The following is a 6,000-nucleotide window of genomic DNA, read 5'->3' as shown; positions in this document are numbered from 1 at the left end:
GCTGAGGGAGGTTGGAACAATGCCTTCACTGAGGGAGTGGGTGGGGCCATCTCTGCTGTGCCTGAACAAAGGGCAGGGGATAAGGGGGCCAACGCCGGGCCCTCAGAGCCCGGCAGGCCCAGTCGTGTGTCACAAGCATTTAGTCATAGGTCAAAGTGCGCCTTCTTTGTCTGCACAGCTGCCCAAACTCTCACCTTTCCACTCAGGCCGCCCTCTTACTTGAAGTGTGTGTGGAAACGGTCCGTGCAGTACACCTCGCTGCAAAGCTAACCATAGGTCTGGGCATCATAGCTTCCTGCCAGGTGACCGAAGTTCGCAGGCAGATGGGTCGTGGGACACACGTGGGGAGCCTCCTGCCCAGGCCACAGGCCGCCCAAAGCCACTATCCCAGATCGGGGGCGGCAAAGCAGTCCTGTCTGAGTCCCAGCCTCTAGAGGGAGTAGTGGACCAACACTTGTAGAAAAAGGGGTCCGCGCGGGTAACTCATTGGAGGGACACAAAAAAATCTTTGCGGACTTTCTGCTGAAGCTTACGAGCGTTCACACCTAAGACTCTTACAAGGTCAGCTGTTTAGCTAAAAATGAGCTCATGATCTAAATTTACACAATAATGAAGAAATCAGCTACAAGGGGAGAGAAGCAGCAAAAACAATCAATACCAGAATTAGATTCCCTAGGCCAACCATCAGATGTTGGAATAATCAGGTGCAAGGCAGAAAGTATACACAAAACTGGAACTGAAACAAGGAACAAGGATGTTTTCAAAGACTGGTAGGATCTCTAAAATATTTTTAAAGTACATGTCATTGATAAAGCTAAATACTCAAAGGTGGTGTAATACAACAGATTCATCATTGAGAAGAGTGAAATTATGCTGTTTTGAAAATTATGGCAGGTCAGATTTTCTGCCTAAATATATAAGAAGATTTCTCTGAAAAATGCACATTATTTCAAAGACTTATTGGCTGTGAAATAAGTTAAGTTTATTTCAAATGGCTTGTCTGCAAAGAAAGGTGAGATGTAGGAAATCACAGAAAGTCGAGGGGAAAATAGGTCAATATATACTTTGCTATATTGTGAACTAAGCCTTTGGCCAGCCACAATGTAGAGGACCTGACCCTTAGAAACTTACAAGTAAGCTGGACTCTTTAAAAACTCAAATCTTCATAAGTAAAAAGATTTATTAAAATGAATAACCAAGTGTTTTAATTGACATCAGAAGATCAAAACAATAAACCCTGAGAACATAGAAAAAAGATAAATAAAGATATGAGCAGAACTTAATACCATAGAAAACGTATAAAATTCAGTTGAGGTAGTAAGTGCAAAGAATATTCTTTGACAAGATTTAAAAGACACACTTTGATTAAGGAAAACCAAAACATAAGTAAAGAATATACAGAAAGAGTCAGGACAATGTTATAGCAGAGAGTATATGAAATGCCAGTAAATTTGAACGTTTGTGTAAAGTGGACCAGTTCCTAGCTCCTAAAATTTACCAAAACTGACACAAGAGGAAATCATTTAAGGTCATCATGTCAGCCCTTGGCATTCTCGGGATGCCCTGGACTCAGAATGCAGCATCTTTAGTCCATGGTAACCTGCGGAGAGGGGGCGGGGCTGAGGGAGTTTGGAACACTGCCCTCACAGAGGGAGTGGGTGTGGCCATCTCTGCTGTGACTGAACAAAGGGCAGGGGAGCAGGGGGCCCAAGGCAGGGCCCTCAGAGCCCGGCAGGCCCAGTGGGGTGTCAAAAGCATTTAGGCCCAGGCCAAAGTGCGCCTTCTTTGTCTGCACAGCGGCACAAACTCTCACCTTTCCACTAAGGCCGCCCTCTTACTTGAAGTGTGTGTGGAACTGGTCCGCGCAGTACACTTCGATGCAAAGCTAACCATAGGTCTGGCCATCATAGCTTCCTGCCAGGTGACCGAAGTTCGCAGGCAGATCGGTCGTGGGACACACGTGGGGAGAATCCTGCCCAGGCCACAGGCCGCCCAAAGCCACTATCCCAGATCGGGGGCAGCAAAGCAGTCCTGTCTGAGTCCCAGCCTCTAGAGGGAGTAGTGGACCAACACTTGTAGAAAAAGGGGTCCGCGCGGGTAACTCATTGGAGGGAAACAAAAAAATCTTTGCGGACTTTCTGCTGAAGCTTACGAGCGTTCACACCTAAGCCTCTTACAAGGTCAGCTGTTTAGATAAACATGAGCTCATGATCTAAATTTACACAATAATGAAGAAATCAGCTACAAGGTGAGACAAGCAGCAAAAACAATCAATACCAGAATTAGATTCCCTAGGCCAACCATCAGATGTTGGAATAATCAGGTGCAAGGCAGAAAGTATACATAAAACTTGAACTGAAACAAGGAACAAGGATGTTTTCAAAGACTGGTAGGATCTCTAAAATATTTTTAAAGTACATGTCATTGATAAAGCTAAATACTCAATGGTTGTGTAATACAACAGATTCAACATTGAGAAGAGTGAAATTATGCTGTTTTGAAAACTATGGCAGGTCAGATTTTCTGCCTAATTATATAAGAAGATTTCTCTAAAATATACACATTATTTCAAAGACTTATTGGCTGTGAAATAAGTTAAGGTTATTTCAAATGGCTTGTGTGCAAAGAAAGGTGAGATGTAGGGAATCACAGAAAGTCGAGGGGAAAATAGGTCAATATATACATTGCTATATGGTGAACTAAGACTTAGGCCAGCCACAATGTAGAGGACCTGACCCTTAGAAACTTACAAGTAAGCTGGAATCTTGAAAAATTCAAATCCTTATAAGTAAAAGATTTTTTAAGATGAATAACCAAGTGTTTTAATTGACATCAGAAGATCAAAACAATAAACCTGAGAACATAGAAACAATATAAATAAAGATATGAGCAGAACTTAATACAATAGAAAACGTATAAAATTCAGCTGATGTAGTAAGTCAAAGAATATTCTTTGACAAGATTAAAAGACACACTTTGATTAAGGAAAACCAAAACATATGTAAAGAATATACAGAAAGAATCAGGACAATGTTATAGCAGAGAGTATATGAAATGCCAGTAAATTTGAAAGTTTGTGTAAAGTGGACCAGTTCCTAGCTCCTAAAATTTACCAAAACTGACACAAGAGGAAATCATTTAAAGTCATCATGTCAGCCCTTGGCATTCACGGAATGCCCTGGACTCAGAATGCAGCATCTTTAGTCCATGGTAACCTGCGGAGAGGGGGCGGGGCTGAGGGAGTTTGGAACACTGCCCTCACACAGGGAGTGGGTGTGGCCATCTCTGCTGTGACTGAACAAAGGGCAGGGGAGCAGGGTGCCCAGGGCAGGGCCCTCGGAGCCCGGCAGGCCCAGTGGGGTGTCACAAGCATTTGGCCCAGGACAAAGGGCGCCTTCTTTGTCTGCACAGCGGCACAAACTCTCACCTTTCCACTCAGGCCGCCCTCTTACTTGAAGTGTGTGTGGAACCTGTCCACGCAGTACACCTCGCTGCACAGCTAACCATAGGTCTGAGCATCGTAGCTTCCTGCCAGGTGACCGAATTTCGCAGACAGATGGGTCCCTGGGACACACGCAGAGAGGCTCCTGCCCCGGCCACAGGCCACCCACTGCCACTGCCACAGATCGTGGTGCACAAAACAGCCCTGTCTGAGGCCGTGCCTCTAGAGGGAGTAGTGGACCAACACTTGTAGTCAACGGGGTCTTCGCGGGTAACTCATTGGAGGGACACAAATAAATCTTTGCGGACTTTCTGATGAAACTTACGAGTGTTCACACCTAAGCCTCTTACAAAGTCAGATGTTTAGCTAAACATGAGCTCATGATCTAATTTTACACAATAATGAAGAAATCAGCTACAGGGGGAGACAATCAGCAAAAACAATCAATACCAGGATAAGATTCCCTAGACCATCGATCAGACGTTGGAATAATCAGGTGCAAGGCAGAAAATATACATAAAACTGGAACTGAAACAAGGAACAAGGATGTTTTCAAAGACTGGTAGGATCTCTAAAACATTTTTAAAGTACATGTCATTGATAAAGCTAAATACTCAAAGGTTGTGTAATACAACAGATTCATCATTGAGAAGAGTGAAATTATGCTGTTTTGAAAACTATGGCAGGTCAGATTTTCTGCCTATATATATAAGAAGATTTGTCTGAAAACTACACATTATTTCAAAGACTTATTGGCTGTGAAATAAGTTAAGGTTATTTCAAATGGCTTGTGTGCAAAGAAAGGTGAGATGTAGGAAATCACAGAAAGTCGAGGGGAAAATAGGTCAATATATACTTTGCTATATTGTGAACTAAGCTTTTGGCCAGCCACAATGTAGAGGACCTGACCCTTAGAAACTTACAAGTAAGCTGGAATCTTGAAAAATTCAAATCCTTATAAGTAAAAAGATGTTTTAAGATGAATAACCAAGTGTTTTAATTGACATCAGAAGATCAAAACAATAAACCTGAGAACATAGAAACAATATAAATAAAGATATGAGCAGAACTTAATACAATAGAAAACGTATAAAATTCAGCTGATGTAGTAAGTCAAAGAATATTCTTTGACAAGATTAAAAGACACACTTTGATTAAGGAAAACCAAAACATATGTAAAGAATATACAGAAAGAATCAGGACAATGTTATAGCAGAGAGTATATGAAATGCCAGTAAATTTGAAAGTTTGTGTAAAGTGGACCAGTTCCTAGCTCCTAAAATTTACCAAAACTGACACAAGAGGAAATCATTTAAGGTCATCATGTCAGCCCTTGGCATTCATGGAATGCCCTGGACTCAGAATGCAGCATCTTTAGTCCATGGTAACCTGCGGAGAGGGGGCGGGGCTGAGGGAGTTTGGAACACTGCCCTCACACAGGGAGTGGGTGTGGCCATCTCTGCTGTGACTGAACAAAGGGCAGGGGAGCAGGGTGCCCAGGGCAGGGCCCTCGGAGCCCGGCAGGCCCAGTGGGGTGTCACAAGCATTTGGCCCAGGACAAAGGGCGCCTTCTTTGTCTGCACAGCGGCACAAACTCTCACCTTTCCACTCAGGCCGCCCTCTTACTTGAAGTGTGTGTGGAACCTGTCCGCGCAGTACACCTCGCTGCACAGCTAACCATAGGTCTGAGCATCGTAGCTTCCTGCCAGGTGACCGAATTTCGCAGGCAGATGGGTCCCTGGGACACACGCAGAGAGGCTCCTGCCCCGGCCACAGGCCACCCACTGCCACTGCCACAGATCGTGGGGCACAAAACAGCCCTGTCTGAGGCCGTGCCTCTAGAGGGAGTAGTGGACCAACACTTGTAGTCAACGGGGTCTTCGCGGGTAACTCATTGGAGGGATACAAGTAAATCTTTGCGGACTTTCTGATGAAACTTACGAGTGTTCACACCTAAGCCTCTTACAAAGTCAGATGTTTAGCTAAACATGAGCTCATGATCTAATTTTACAAAATAATGAAGAAATCAGCTACAGGGGGAGACAATCAGCAAAAACAATCAATACCAGGATAAGATTCCCTAGACCATCGATCAGACGTTAGAATAATCAGGTGCAAGGCAGAAAATATACATAAAACTGGAACTGAAACAAGTAACAAGGATGTTTTCAAAGACTGGTAGGATCTCTAAAACATTTTTAAAGTACATGTCATTGATAAAGCTAAATACTCAAAGGTTGTGTAATACAACAGATTCATCATTGAGAAGAGTGAAATTATGCTGTTTTGAAAACTATGGCAGGTCAGATTTTCTGCCTAAATATATAAGAAGATTTGTCTGAAAACTACACATTATTTCAAAGACTTATTGGCTGTGAAATAAGTTAAGGTTATTTCAAATGGCTTGTCTGCAAAGAAAGGTGAGATGTAGGAAATCACAGAATGTCGAGGGGAAAATAGGTCAATATATACTTTGCTATATTGTGAACTAAGCTTTTGGCCAGCCACAATGTAGAGGACCTGACCCTTAGAAACTTCCAAGTAAGCTGGAATCTTTA

Source organism: Mesoplodon bidens (genome assembly GCF_964165515.1).
Source record: "Mesoplodon bidens genome assembly, chromosome: Y".
NCBI lineage: Eukaryota > Metazoa > Chordata > Mammalia > Artiodactyla > Ziphiidae > Mesoplodon > Mesoplodon bidens.
Note: the sequence above shows the minus strand (reverse complement) of the source record.